Source organism: Podarcis cretensis, assembly GCF_951804945.1.
Source record: "Podarcis cretensis genome assembly, chromosome: 3".
NCBI classification, from domain to species: Eukaryota; Metazoa; Chordata; class Lepidosauria; order Squamata; family Lacertidae; genus Podarcis; species Podarcis cretensis.
Window position 1 is genome coordinate 121,376,567 of NC_137172.1, and position 16,123 is coordinate 121,392,689.

General features: G+C 47.5%; 1 long non-coding RNA gene across 1 annotated transcript; it reads left to right on the forward strand.

Moving 5' to 3' along the window:
- Positions 1-6,659: 6,659 nt before the first annotated feature.
- LOC307212779 lies at positions 6,660-14,513 on the forward strand. Its single transcript, XR_013837207.1, has 3 exons — positions 6,660-6,835; positions 7,920-8,015; positions 14,346-14,513. It is a non-coding gene; the product is annotated as an uncharacterized lncRNA (long non-coding RNA).
- The last annotated feature ends 1,610 nt before the right edge of the window (positions 14,514-16,123 follow it).

A 16,123-nucleotide genomic window follows, 5' to 3' on the forward strand; every position in this document is an offset into this window, starting at 1 on the left:
CTGGTTCGTCTAATGAGAACATCCAGCCTGCACACACACGTGGGAACTGCCTCCTCTCTCCACCACCCTCCTTGTCTTCCTCTTCCTGCATTTCCTCTTCATCTGCCCTCTTCATCACCCTGCAAATGCAGCTTCCGTTGTAGCATTTTTTATTATAGGGTTTGCAGGGCCAGTGCTATCAGTAGGGCCACTAGGCAGCCACCCAGGGCACAGACCTCAAAGAGGTGAGTTCCCAGAATCCCAAATCACGCATAGTTAAAACATTTCGGGTGCAATAGCAGATGAGGTTGCCAGTGTCTTCTTTCCCTGGGTGTCCACCTCCTTTTTATTTTTTCATAATTTTTCTGCCAAGCTGAATGTTATCTTGCCCAGCGCAACTCAAAGCAATTTACAATGAAGCAAACAATCCCCGCCCCAAATTAAAACCAGGGCAAAGAGAAATATATTTTTTTAAAAACCACACACACCCTCCCACTTATCAAAATAAAGCTATGGTGTAACTCTCACTGTGGTCGTAAGGCTTCTTGGAAGAGAACCTGCTCTGTTTTCCAGATCAGAATCGGGGCCACTATGGGGACAGTGTCAGCTTCCTGGACAGTCACAAGATATGTGCGTGCCCACAAGCATTTGCACAGAAACTGACAGCTACAAGCTGAATCCCAGTTTTTGGCGTAGTCACAAACTTGCATTCTGCAAAATGTTCACCTTGATACAATAGGATCACTCAAAACAATCACATGCATGAGAGTGACTTGGACTTATGCACACTCATCTTTCCTGACGCATGATATACAACGTGCTGCACTTGTTTTTTTCCACAGTCAGCTTAAACAGCCCCTATCTTACCTCTGCAGGTCTAATTTATAATATTTACTGACAATGATCAGCAATCATCAGCTTTAAAGACTAACAGCAATGGAAGAAACAACATCTCTCTCCAAACCCTTGATCTTTTCAAAGATAGTTTCTTTTATATTACCAGATCTTCATGTCCTTTAGGTCAATTTGTTTTTCAATAGCACAGCAGCTGTGAAAAACAGCTGTGTCTCTGAAATCCTTTGAAGCTCTGAAGGGGTAGGAGAACAATGGTAGTTCCCCCACTCTGTGTATTCTGAAAATTCAAATAGAGAAGCAACTATAAACTGGCCACAAATGCAGTGGCGTAGCGTGGGTTGTCAGCACCCGGGGCAAGGCAAGTAATTTGTGCCCCCTAACCCGTGGATTTGCGCCCCCTAACCCGTGGATTTGCGCCCCCTAACCCTAACCCCCAGATGTTGCGCCCGGTGCGGCCGGCCCCCCCTGCACCCCCCACGCTACGCCACTGCACAAATGCATGACTTTCAAGTGTATGACTACACAAACACAAGTCCAAATAGTGCTATCGCTCATTACACAGCATTATACCCAAGTTTGTCTCACAATGTATAGGCAACAGAGAGACTCAAACAATCCTAACTCTCTGTTGAGTATGATACACATACTTTCAAACACTACATTGCAGTGTTAAGTGTGCAATTTGAAAGTGTGCACCTTAAAAAAGGCCGGAACTTGAACACATGCTTGACTCATTCTCAGGTTACAAAATCATGCAGTTTTGCTGGAAGCTGCCATGATCTTTTCTGCAGGACATCATTGAATACGCTCAGATTAGAGGTGGTAGACTTTAGTGGACTTACCCAGCAAACTCCATTAAGCAGTAAACTTTCTCTTTTTCCTTCTGAAACATCTCCCTAGGTCTTCAGTGGGTTCCAGAAAATCTGTCACTACATGCAAACCCTTCAGCTGAGCCTGGGCGCTGCTGCCTTTTCTTCACTTTTCTTCCCACCTCCCCACTTTGGCCTGACCCTACGCAGCCTTGATGCAGCATCAGTCCCATCCTGGTTGGGCATATGCTCCCTGGCTGTGGAAGAGGCTGTGCACCCAGTTTTAGTGGATGACATGCCACAAAAGCCAGAGAGTTGTGACGGGAGGCCTAGAAGCCATGGGGCACCTCTGCTCTCTGTAGAAAAGAGGGGCTCAGACTGGTGGCAGCAGTGGGGCACTCACTCTGGAAGGGGTATGTCCAGACACCTCCCGTTCTGGAGGGCAAGCCCCACAGTGTGAGAGTCCACTCAATAGTAAGGAGTGGTGTTCAGTGCACACTCTAAGAGTAGGAGGGTTGGGCAGGCAAGTGGACACAAGGAGAGGGCAGATAAGCAGTGGTTGCGACAGAGTAAAAGAAAGGCTCCCATAGAAAAAGCAAAACCTTGAAACCTGCAAGAAAGAGGGAAGAGGCTCAGGTCCCCAGAGGGAGAGAAAACCTTAGTTAACATTAATTAAAGTAACAAGCAGATACTATGTCAGTCAGAAGTCAAGTATGTACAGGACTGTAACTTGAATATTTCAGTGCTGATTTGCCTTTTTAAAAAGAATGGCAGGACTCTGCAAATTAAAAACAAAAACAAAAAAACCCTTTTTGTTTTGGAACTACAGCTGTATGTTACTTCAGTCTCAAAGAATCTGAGGATTGTCCACAGATGTCATCATCCAACCACGTATGGCTGCTGGCTATCTGAGTTTTTGAGAATGACGTACCTTTACCAGAAATCCTGTTTATTTTGATTTCAGGCAAGTTGGCCTGGGGAGTCAAAGTCGAAGAAAGGCAAGTTAAAGTGGCAGAGAAGATGACATCAGGTGGAAGAAAGTGAGCCAGGTAAAATGGAAATTGAGAGGGAGAGACGAAGGCAGGAGCAGCAGGTGAAAGGAAGCACAAGAAGGCAGGAAAAGGTGTATAAATGTTTGAGAAGGCAAAGGAGCAGCGAGAAGGAGGCCACAGGCAGACAGGTTGTGAAAGGAGGTGAGATTGAAAGGAGGTGGAAGGCAAGAGGAAAGTCAAAGAACTAAAAGTGCATGTTGAAAGGAGGTGGCGAAAGGCATTCTGGGTAGGAAAACACAAACATCATAGTGATGATGACTTTCCCTCTTGCCCAATATCAACCAACTATTATTAATACCCTTCACATAGGGATGGCGAGAGCGTTCTCCCATCCCTATCACCTGAACCAGAGCCTATCTGCCACATGAGCAGTTGAATATAGTCATACCTCAAGCTGAATGTGCTTCGGGTTGAGCGTGTTTGAGTTGCGCTCCGCGGCAACCCAGAAGTAACGGAGCGCGTTACTTCCGGGTTTCGCTGCTCGTGCATGCACAGACACTAAAAATGATGTCACGTGCATGCGCAGAAGCGGGGAAACATGACCCATGCATGCGCAGATGCGCCGTCGCGTCTTGCATTCCATTCGGGATGCGAACAGGACTCCGGAACGGATCCCGTTCGCATCCCGAGGTACCACTGTAGATCGATTATTGCACTGCCTGCTTAGCATTTTTTGATCTTCTGTGAAAAAAGGGGTTCTTTGCATTTCAAAATATCCCAACTTCTGAAAGGATAGCAGCACTATAAACCATAAGCAAAATCACCTTTTAAAGAAACTGCTGTGCATTGAGTATACTTGAGTATTTATGATGAACTGGTCAAGAGGTTTTTATTTAAGTCAGAACAGAAGTTGTCAAATATCAGACCCAGTTTGAACCAGTGGATAACAGACTTGTTTTGCTACAAACTGCTCTTGCAGAAAAGCAGGGTCGTTAAGTTCCCCTCCCCCCCCCCACTGACCTTGAAAAGTGTTTGAAAATACAACAACATTTTAGAAAATATGCACATTCTAATGATTTGTCACCTCTGGATCTCATTGTCCAGTTTACCCCCATCAACCAAAGAAATAGAAGAAATATATTATTTAAATTATAAAACAACCTTCTGTGGAGCGTTATTTTTACATCTTTTGTAGAATCAATTTGGTTTTACTTATCACTGAAAAATCAGCTTCAATTGAAAGTTTTTGTTTTTGTTTTCAATTTGGGCACAAGGAACATTAACAGGAAAAAATATTGATTAGTTGTTCTGGAAGTGTACAGTACTAGATAATGTGAACTTAAAATGTTTTACTGACTTGCTAACCCCAAAATCTTTTTCTCTTGCTCAGCAAACCTAAGACATGGATATCATATTTGAGGATCCGTATTAGAAGCAATTATTCAACAGATCACTGTAATTAAATCAAATTTATCCTGCAGAAATCCAGTGCTTAACAGCATATCTATTTTGAAAGCAATGCCAGCATGACATGCAAAGCAGACCAGAATGTGTTTGTGTGCATTTGTTATATATATGTGTATTCATTGTATTTTATATCGCCAACGGTTGTTGTTTTTTTGCAAAAAAAGCTGGCATAAAGCAGGCACAAAGTGTTCCTATCTCCACGATAGATAATCTAATGTGAAATGAAGTGACATATACAGTACTAGAATCTAGCTGATGCTCCCATGAGACTAGACAGAAAAATCATATTCCTTCTGTCTGACAGTGGAAGGCCATGATACTTTTTAAGCAGGCAGCAATCCATGGCAGAATTCCTCATGATGATAATGAATAGTTCTGTTGGCAAAAGGAAAAGAGAGTTTTCTGGCACCTTACAGACTATCAAATTTATTGTGGCGTAAGATCTTGTGGACAATATCAGATGCATAAAATGCTATCCTCTCTGCTGTAGGCTCATTTATCTATTTATTTATCTAAAATATTTATACACCACCTTTCCTTTAAATTTTAGAAGGCTTTGGTCACAAAAGAAATGACAGTAAATTTTGTGGTTTTGGCAGAAACAACATAAAGGTTTAAGTAAAAATGAATTGGTGAAAGAGAGAACGTAAAATTATAGCATATTAAGACAAATTATTAAGATAAAAACAAGGTTGGAAGGATTTGCTGAAATAACAATTTGAATTAGAATACAAAAATGGGAGGTGCGAGGAGGTCAAGGAAATAAGGAAAGGAAAGAAGACTATGTAAAGGTTCAATGTATTTTTTATATTTTTTTATTGATTGTATTATTTTTGTCTCTTTTCTTTTTTCTTTTTTCTCTTTTTTCTTTTTGTAACCTTTAAAATTTGAATAAATATTATTTAAAAAAAACAAACAAAAGAAATGACAGTAAAAATACAAAATAAAATATCAGCCAACAAGCCAGGGCAAAGTAGCGAATACAATCAACTGTGACTAAAGGCCAGCAAAACCCTAAGAAATACAAGCAGGGTTGGCGGAAGAAAGAATTGTAAAGTGTGAGGTACGAAGGAAATAAAGCATACATTACAGACGGTGATAATTATGTTTTTAACATTGTAGATTTACAAAAAAAGAGGAAAGAGAGAGAAAAAGACAGAGGTGCTGAAAATAATGGCAGTTGCAACTGTTATGTATTGAAGTTCTCACCCTGGCCACCAGGAGTATTGTGTATATAGTTTTCACTCAGATCCTCTTAAGTTAATTTAGGCTGGAAACCCTGGGTGGTTGTTGTTGTTGCTACAATGTTGACAGCCGGCTGAGCTGTTTGCTGTTCAGTTCTGTTCCAGCTTACCAGTAAAGAGCTGCTTTGGAGAAATCGCTGCGTCGTCTGATATGTTCACCCACAACTTAACAGCAACCCTGTGGGTTTTGATCATATTTGGCTTTTACGCTGGGGCTTAAAAAACTAACTTCTCCCTCTCTTTACTTTGCAGAACTGACTCACAGAGGGTGTTGTCCTGAGTGAGAGGCGGTTTCTTCTTGGCCTTCTTAGGGACCATGCTATCTTTCAGCCAGAAGTTATGTTGGCTTTATTGTTCCTTGGTTACTATTAACAGTGAGGATAATTTAAAGAAAGAATTCGTTGACTCATGTAGACAAACAAAAGGCAACAAGGAGTGCTCTGATGGTGTTTCCTGCTTGGCAGGGGGTGGGACTCGATGGCCCTTGTGGTCTCTTCCAACTCTAGGATTCTATGATTCTATGATTCTAAGTCCCGTCATCTGAATTTGCCAGCAATATCAGTGTGCAACTAAAGGTCAGGGAGGAGCAGGGCTTCCCAAGTTTCTGATGATCCTTAGTCAAGGAAGGAACTCCTCAGAGAAATAAAAATGCAGCTCAGCTGTTTGCGAGCCATAACGCCTCTTGGGCCAGGGCCAAGGGGAGCAAAGGCAGGAGGTGGAAGGGAACATGGGCATATTAGGGGAGAAAAACTGAAGAGAAGAAGAATGAGGAGGAGGAGGAGGAGGAGGAGGAGGAGGAGGAGGAGGAAAAAACACCAAACACCTCCCTGTTGTTGCCGATATGAAAGACATTGCCCATATTCTTCCGTGCATAGGACTTGGCTGTAAGGTGTTTAAATTAACATCATAAATTGTCCCTGGACCAGCACTGATAAAAAAACAATTGCCCATCATACAAACCACAGTCCAAAAAACTACCAAGTTGTTGCAAACAGCGGCGTAGCATGGGTTGTCAGCACCCGGGGCAAGGCAAGTAATTTGCGCCCCCTAACCCGGGGCAAGGCAAGTAATTTGCGCCCCCTAACCCAGGGCAAGGCAAGTAATTTGCGCCCCTAACCCCTAACCTGCCGCTGCTGCCAGCTTCTTCTTGCTGCTGCCTGGGCTGCTGCCATGGGGCTCTGCTACAGCCTGCGCCCAAGGCTCTTCGGCAACTCCGGAGGCAGCGAGCGTGCCCCCCCAGATGTTGCGCCCGGTGCGGCCGGCCCCCCCTGCACCCCCCACGCTACACCACTGGTTGCAAAGGCAGGGCATCTTGTCCGAGTCTCTGGTTGGCCCTCAAAACTCTGCCCAGGCCGCTGACTCTGCTCCACACCCTCCTTGAGTGCTTTCGCATAGCCAGAAAGCACCCTTGAACTGTGGGGAGAGGGCTGCATTTGCCTGCAGAAACCTCTGGCGCCTGTGGAACTGGAAGGCAGGTTACTGTGCAAAGGTGAGAACCGTCTCTGTCAGTTCACCCGCTTTTGTCTTTGCCTTCTCCCACCACTGGCATGCAACCCCAGGAAGGGTCGAGGGCCCATGAGGAAATGTGCCCCTTGGGCCGCAGAAGGGCTCCCCCCCCCCTTGTGCTTGAGCTGCTAACTGAGAACAGAAATGCCATAGCCTGGATCTTCCCATCAGAATCGGATTTGATATGGGGGACGGGGCCTGCAGCCTTCCAGGTATTGATGGCTTCCCAGTTCCTGGCAGACCCATCAAGCAGACCAGCTCATAATCAGGCAGGACAAGAGTTCTAGACCAGCAGCATCTGGGGAGCCAAAGGTTGGTTCCACCCGCCGATATATGACCACCATTAAGAGAGATAGCTTTCAGAAATGTGGCACCAGGTAATACGGAGAATGCCTATTGCTACTGATAGTTACCCAATAAACAATGGCTACTGATAGCTACAAAATAAAAACAATTAACCTTGCGGAGATAGCGCTACAGTGGTCCCTCTCTTAGAACTTGTGGGAGGGGCAGGGCAATTGGGGGTGATTTATTTTTTCATCTGTTGCTGATGTGACTTCAAAGCAATCCATTACAATCTATGGCAGCCTAACAGGGTGGCCCTCTGGGACTGGTCCGAGTTTGGCTACCCAGAGCTTAAATACATGACCTTTTTGAACACATACATTTGGAGAGGATCCCTAACTTGGCAGAGACAGAAAAGACCTGAAATACAGGACAAACTGTACCAATGCGAGACGAAATACGGGGCAATCCTGTATTATACAGGACAGGTGACAACCCTAGGTAGGGGTGGCATGGGGGGGGGGGGTTAAAGAAATAAGTCAATCCAGCCAAGGCTTGTGCCTTCTCATTTCATTTCTCTATTTTCTTTAAAGCTGGACTGTTCCAATAGAACATGGCTTTAGCATTGCTCAAATGGGCATTCTCAAATGGAGAGCAGCCAGCCACTATTTTTAGTTCCAATTCTCGTTACCTTGACACGGGCCATTGGTTCTAATGCCAATTACCATACAAGGCTATTACTGAGCCTGAGTTAATGCATTCTTCATTCTTGGTCCTTACAGGTGTTCGGCTCAAGGTCACACTGGCAGCCTTTGTTGCCGCCAGCAAAAGAAGACTCCTTGTTATCTATACTCTATTCCATTCAGGAGCAAGAAAAGGTACAAAACAGAATCAGGAAATCGTAGGCTGCCTGCTCCTGACCCATCCTTCAAATATTATGTCTCTAAAAACATTCCAATGGGTTCCAGGATGGTGCTTTAAAAACCACCACAGCAATAGTACAGTCATACCTCGGGTTACAGACACTGCAGGTTGCATTTTTTCAGGTTACGGACGCGCCAAAACCTGGAAGTACCGGAACGGGTTACTTCCGGGTTTTGGCGGTTGCACATGCGCAGAAGCACTAAATCGCACTTTGTGAATGTGCAGAAGCGCTGAATTGCAACCCACGCATGCGCAGTTACGTGCCACTGCGGGTTGCAAACGTGCATCCCACACAGATCACGTTCGCAACCCGAGCGTCCACTGTATTTCCCGATACATTTTGGGCACAAGCTGTTCTTCATGGAAAAAATCTTAGAATAATGAAAACTGTCAGGGAACTGCCATCGGAAAGGCAGGAGGTGGAGGGTCTCTCAGAAGTCAGGAGAGACTCAGCAGCGGAGGAAGGCACCAGCAGGGGGAGAGGGGGAGATCAGAGAGAGAGAGAAACGAAGGAATGGCTCAGGGAGTCTTCCAGCGATAACAGCGGAGAAGTCTCAGGTCCTCCCATAGGTACACCCACTCCTCGCCGGAAACTGTCGCGCCGAGAATCCAGACGACGTGTTTCCGTCAAGGAGCTTTTATGCTGGAGTAGATTCCGTAAACGCCCATGAAATATACTCAGAGTCGCAAGGTGATTTCATGCTCTTTATTCAGCTCATAGTGGTGAGGAGGAATGAATGAAAGTCCCCTCAAGGTATCTGCTTTATATACATTATTTACACAATGGGCTGCACATGATTGGCTAATTCCGGAATTCTACTGTAAGCCAATCAGGTTGTGGATTCACTTCTATCTGGAGCATGATTGGGTAGTTCCTGCCAACCAATCATACTGCTGCATTGTTCTAGGACCAATCAGACTGCTGCATTCTGAATCCTATTGTTCTAGGACCAATCAGGCTGCTGCCTTTTGGATCCTATTGTTCTAGGGCCAATCAGACTGCTGCAGTTTGGATCCTATTCAACCCAGTACATAACACCCCTCCCCTCTAAGTTCCAGTCCTGCCCGGGAGGTCGCATTCATAGTCCTCGAGGTACGCCGGCGGCCTACGTGTGCGTTGCGGCCTGGGGTGTTCCCTGGTCCGGGGTTCAGGTTCTGGCTCGTGTTCCAAGGATGCTGGCTGTGATGGGGCTGTTTGGTCTGGCGCAACCGGCTCGCTCAGTCGTGGTTCTGGTTCCGGTGTCCTTTCGGCCTCACGGGTCCTCTCTGTATTTACTGATTCTGCCTCTCCTGCTGGCCCCTGCTGCTCTATGGGCCTCACTGCCCCTCTGTTCCCTTGGGACTCCTCTGCCCTTTCCTCCTCCTGGTTTTCTCCTGGGAATCGTCGCCGTATCTGGTCGCAGTGGCGGCGCCAGCATTGCCCCCCATCCGTTAGCACCTCATACGACACGGGGCCAGTGACCCTGGTGACTGTGGCGGGTACCCATGCTGGGCCTGCCCCAAAATTCTTTGCGTACACTGGGTCCTGAGCCTCGAAGGTCCGGGGGTTCTTGCCTTCCCCCACCACTGCCTCATCCTGAGCTCTATCGGGGTGAAGGCGGTCCAATCTGATTGCAAGGCGCCGACCCATTAGTAGTTCAGCGGGGCTCCGGCCAGTCGTTGAGCTGGGGGTGCTGTGCTGTGCTAGAAGGAATGTGGCAAGGCGGTACTCCCAATCCCCTTGTGTCATACGGCGAAGGGTGTCCTTGGTGGTCCGCACCATGCGTTCTGCTTGGCCATTGGTGGCAGGGTGGAATGGCGCCGAACGGATGTGGCGGATGGCGTTCTGCGTTGTGAAGGTTTGGAATTCTCCTGACGTAAATGCAGTCCCGTTGTCTGAGACGAGAGTGTCAGGGAGCCCGTGGGTTGCAAACAGCCTGCGTAGTACCCGGATGGCTGCGGACGTAGAAGTGGACGGTACCAGTGCGACTTCCAGCCATTTGGTGTAGGAGTCCACCACTATGAAGAATGTTTTCCCCTGAAAGGGGCCAGCGAAGTCCACATGCAGGCGTGACCATGGTGCTCGGGCGGACTCCCAGGACTGGACTGGGGCCCTTGGGGGATCTGGGCGGGATTCTTGGCAGGCCTGGCAGTGTTTGACCCAGGCCTCTATCTCTCCGTCGATCCCTGGCCACCACACATAACTCCTGGCAAGGGCCTTCATTCTTACTACCCCTGGGTGTGTCTCGTGTAGGGCTGTGAGGACCCTTTTGCGGAGGGGCTGGGGAACAACGACCCTGCTTCCCCATAACAGGCACCCCTTGTGGGCCGACAGTTCATGTTTGCGGGTTGTGTAGCCGGCGAATTCTGGCCCGGGGCTGCTGCTGGGCCATCCCCTCCACACCCAGTCCAGGACCCGGGAGATGACCCTATCTTTCTTGGAATGGTGTGCAACTTCTTGTGCCTGAATGGGGCGGTCAGGAAGCAGCTCCAGGCTCATAACCTCTTGTGCAGGTGCTGGGTCGGGGCCTGTTTCCGGTAGTGGTAGCCTGCTGAGGGCGTCCGCATGGCCCATCGCCTTCCCCGGACGGTGAATCAGTGCATACTGGTAGCTGGCAAGGAAAATTGACCACCTGAGGACGCGAGGAGACAGCACTTGGGGGGTCTGCTTTTCAGGGGCAAACAAGCCAAGCAACGGCTTGTGGTCAGTCACCACGGTGAAGGGCCGCCCGTACAAGAAATCATGGAATTTTTTTACTCCCTTCACGATTGCCAGACCCTCCTTGTCGATTTGCGAGTAGTTCCGCTCGGTTGCGTTGAGTGTCTGGGAAAAGTATGCCACTGGTACCTCTCTTCCATCCGGGAGTTGGTGTCCCAGGACAGCGCCAATTCCATAGGGCGAGGCGTCGCATGCTAGCACCACCGGCAGCCTCTCGTCGAAGTGTGCCAAGACCGAGTTTGAGACAAGCAAGTCCTTGACTGCCTGGAATGCGGCCTCCTGGCGCTGGCCCCACACCCAAGGGGCCCGCTTGTCCAGGAGTCTGTGTAGGGGCTCCGCTACCGCCGCCTTGTGGGGAAGGAAGGAATGGTAAAAGTTCAATAGTCCCAAGAAGGCCTGAAGTTCAGTCTTGTTCTTGGGCGCTGGGGCATCACAAATGGCCCGTACCTTGTCCCCAGTCGGGTGGACCCCTTCTGCGTCCACCATAAATCCCAGAAAGTCCACCTGAGGCACTCCTAGTAGACATTTTTCCCGCTTCACCTTGAGACCCGCCGTCTGGAAACGGTGCAGAACGGTGCGGAGGCGGTCCTCAAACTCCTCTGGTGTGGGCCCGGCAATCAACACATCATCGAAGAAGGGGGTGACGCCAGGAATCCCTTTAAGGAGAGAGTCCATTAGATTCTGGAATATGCCTGGTGCCACGCTGATACCGAATTGCAGCCGCTTTACCCTGAATGCTCCTCTGTGTGTCACAATCGTCTGTGCCTCTGCTGTGGCCTCATCTACTGGCAGCTGTTGATATGCTTGGGCCAAGTCCAGCTTGCCAAAAATTTTCGACCCAGCCAGGGTGGCAAGAACATGGCTGACCACTGGCACTGGGTATGCATGGGCCGTAAGGGCCTTGTTTATGGTACATTTGTAGTCTGCGCAGATGCGGACCGAACCATTAGGCTTGACAGGTGTGACAATTGGGGTTTCCCAGGGGGCATTAGGCACCGGCTCCAGCACTCCTTGCTCCACAAGCCGGTCCAATTCCTCGTCTATACGGGGTTTCAGGGCGAACGGGACCCGGCGGGCCTTGAGCCTGACCGGTCGTACTGCGGGGTCAAGCTGTAGAGCAATTGGGGGGCCCGTATACTGTCCCAATTTCCCATCAAAAACCCCCGGAAATTCCTTGCATATGGCGTCCACGTCCACTTGTAAGCTAGTGTGGTTCACCCCGGTGACGGCTAGCCCCAGTGGTCCAAACCATGCCAATCCCAGTAAGCTAATGTAGGGGCCCTTGACCACCAGCAATTCCAGTTGCCGCGTCCGCCCTCGGTATTGCACCCTGAAGGTCCCCACCCCCATTGTGGGGACCTTACGTTTCTGGAAGTCCCGGAGGGTGAATGGGGCCGGCCTGAGTTTGGGACCCCCAGTAGGACACAGTTTCCTTAAGGTCCTTGCCGAGATTATGGATAGAGTTGAACCCGTGTCAAGCTCCATGCGGCATGGGGCCCCCTCTATCTGTACGTCAACATAAATTTTCTCTACGTTGGGGTGGGGCAACTGGTATACCTGGAAGTCCGTGAGCTCAGTCGAGTTGCCTTGGTGCGTTGGGCCCCGGGACCTGGGGCTCTTGGATTGGTCATCTGATGCCTGGCGTCGGGTGGGCCGAGCCCGACACACCCGGGCGATGTGTCCCGATTTTCTGCACTGCCTGCACTCTGCGTTGCGGAAACGGCAGGTCCTCCTCTCGTGACTTTCTCCGCAGCTTGCGCAGTTCCCTCCTTCTCGTCGAGGCAGCTGTGGTATGTGGGCTGCTTGAGTGCGCTGCTGTACTCGGTGCACCTCCTCCCTGTTGGATCCTGAGTCGTCGGTGAGGTCTTCATGGTGGACCCTCGGTTGGGATGGCTGGCTCGGCCGTGCCTCTTGCGTCGACCTCTCGGCAGCTTCCGTTGCCAGGGCCTCCTCCAGAGCGACCTGGAACGTTAGGTCCTTCTTAGCGTAGAGGCGTCGTTGCAGCTTCTCATCCCTCAGGCCACCGACGAGGCGGTCACGAAGCATGTTCTCCAGCTCTGAGAAGTTGCAGAACCGGGCGGCTTGGCGGAGAGAGGTCACAAACCCAGTTATGGTTTCCCCAGAGGCTTGCCGCTTTGTGTAGAAGGCATTTCGACGAGCCACCACTGAGGGCTGTGGCGAAAAGTGCCCCTTCAGCTGTTCCATTATTGTTTTGTATGGAACAGTAGCGACGTCTTCAGGCGCAAGGAGAGCCCGGGCGATTTCAAACGTCTCCTCTCCGCAGACGCTGAAGAATATTGCCCTCTTCTTGGCGTCTTCTTCATCGGTGACCCCTTTGGCTTCTAGGAGGAAGGTGAAACGGGAGGCGTATGCTTCCCAGTCTCCAGATGCTGGGTTGAATGGCGAAAAGCTGCTGTTGGTTGCCATTCTGAGTTCCTTGTGTCCTGGAGCTGAAGCCTGGATACACGGTGCGAGGCAGCGATGCGGCAGGTGGCGGTGCTGCGGTGCTGTGTGTGGCAGTCAGCTCAGCGGGATCCCACCTTCGTCGCCAGTGAAATATACTCAGAGTCGCAAGGTGATTTCATGCTCTTTATTCAGCTCATAGTGGTGAGGAGGAATGAATGAAAGTCCCCTCAAGGTATCTGCTTTATATACATTATTTACACAATGGGCTGCACATGATTGGCTAATTCCGGAATTCTACTGTAAGCCAATCAGGTTGTGGATTCACTTCTATCTGGAGCATGATTGGGTAGTTCCTGCCAACCAATCATACTGCTGCATTGTTCTAGGACCAATCAGACTGCTGCATTCTGAATCCTATTGTTCTAGGACCAATCAGGCTGCTGCCTTTTGGATCCTATTGTTCTAGGGCCAATCAGACTGCTGCAGTTTGGATCCTATTCAACCCAGTACATAACAGCCCACTGTCGGATTCTGCCAGCGATTGAGGGAGCCACGCTTAAGGGCTCCGCTAAAGACGGAGTCTTGCTAAGCTGAGCAAACTCTGAGGGACTAAGCTTTTACGCACAAGCAGCTCATCATCCCATCACAAAAACCAAAGTAGCTAACAATCACTTTAAGAATATGGCCCCATGACATTGTTTCCCCCCCAAAATCTCTAACAGCAGCTTATTGGGATGGGGAGACAAGCAACCCTTTTTGCAAAGTACAACTGAAGGCCCATTTCACCTCCTAAAAGGGCTGAAAGAGTAAGAATTATCTATCCCCAGTGAAGCCTGTTTTCTGTTTTACTTTTTCAGTGGAAGGAAGCAGGGCTGCAGCCAGCAATGATTTAGCATGGTGGTTGCCCCTAAAAGGTGCTGCTTGTGAGACACATGTTTTGATTTCGTGTGCTTGTCACAAACATACCCACTTACTTCATAGCACCCTAACTTGCTACTGGTATCCAGTTAGGTGGGTATTTACAAGCCTGCCTTAAGGGTAGTTTATTTCACAATCTAGCCCATTAAACCAATTTTCATAGAGTCTCTTGCAGCAAAAACAACAGTCTTGTGACGCTTTAAAGTCTAAACATTTATCATCTAAAATTTTATCACTTTAAAGTCTTTTTCTTTCTTTCAAGGATTGCTATCAGCTTTGTCAAGTGTGTAAAGTGATGTCCTTTGGGTTTAGAAGCATCCAATACACAGCTCAGATACACAGAGCTATCACCTCACACCAGGTGGGTTAGAAGCCAGGAGGAAGAAATTATGTGACACACGGAGAGAGCAGGAGGCAGAGAAATGGCTGGTGTCTGGCCTATAATTTGGACAAAAAAATGGGCTTCCAGGTGGAAAAATCAAAATTGGAAACAGAACTGTTAGAACCTAAAACTAAGATACTATCAAGAATGTATAACTTGCTGTTAAAATGGAATACACAGGATGAAACGGTTAAATCAGCTATGATTAAATGGGCAGAAGACATTGGTCATAACATTATGTTTGCTGACTGGGAACAGTTGTGGACCACCAGTATGAAATTTACGGCATGTAATGCCCTAAGAGAGAATATTATGAAAATGATTTACAGGTGGTATATGACCCGTCAAGCTTGCAAAAATTTATCATTTGCCTGATAATAAATGTTGGAAATGTAAAGAAACTGAGGGTACATTCTTTCACCTTTGGTGGACGTGCCCAAAGATTAAGGCTTTCTGGGAAATGATCTATAATGAACTGAAAAAGGTATTTAAATATACCTTCCTTAAGAAACCAGAGGCCTTTCTCTTGGGCATGGTCGGCCAATTGGTGCTAAAGACAGAACATTTTTTATGTATGCAACAACAGCAGCAAGAATACTCATCGCAAAGCACTGGAAGACACAAGATTTACCCACCCTGGAAGAATGGCAGATGCAAGTAATAAACTATATGGAGATGGCAGAAATGACTGGCAGAATCCGAGACCTGGGAGAAGAGTCGGTGGAAGAGGACTGGAAGAAGTTCAAGGACTACTTGCAGAAACACTGCAAAATTTATGAGTGTTAAAATGATGTTGGATATAAAAATAATATGGCATTAGTGACAAAGTTAAAAAGAGTATGCAAAAATGAATCAAAAAGGGTGAATGACTAGAGTTCTATTATGTCAAATCTAAATAATATGGTATAAGTGATTAAACTACCGTATAAGGAATAGGTAAGAATGCATTAAAAAGAGAAGAAAGATCGGAGACATAATAGGTTGAATTATATAATTAACAATGAGATTCGAAAGAGGGTAAGGATTTGCTGAATTTGACTGGGTAAACGGGAACACAAAAAAGGGAGATGTGAGGAAGTCAAGAAACAGAGTTAAATAAGTATAAAGCTAAAAGTTGGATTTTTTCTTTTTTATGTTTTTCATTATCTTTTTGATGATTTTTTGTTGATTTTTCTGTCTATCTTTTTTGTATTTTTGGCTGTTTGTTTTCTTTTTCTTTGTTGTATGTATGTGTCTTTTTGGTAAAATCTTAATAAATATTTTATATATATATAAAAAAGAAATGGCTGGTGTCTGTTTGAATCCAACGCTGCGCTTAGAGAGAAGGCAAGAAGACCCTCTTGGGATGTGACTGCTCTGCACTCTCCATCTAGGCTTAGGTTGTATATATGTGGAAGTAAACCATATATCATAAAGACACCACAGTCTCCACTGTGTGTCATTTCCAAAAGGAAACACAGACCCTGGAGAAGTGCCTGGGACCCTTGGAATTTCACGCCACTCAGAGATTGGGACGGCATGAAACCCTATTATGTGGCAGTTGTTGCTCCACTTCACTCATTCATGTCAGACCCTCCAAGTGTCCTTATTTTCCAGGGACAGTCCTGGATTTACAGAATTTGATTTCATCCTAGAATGTCCCACTTTTCCTTAGGACA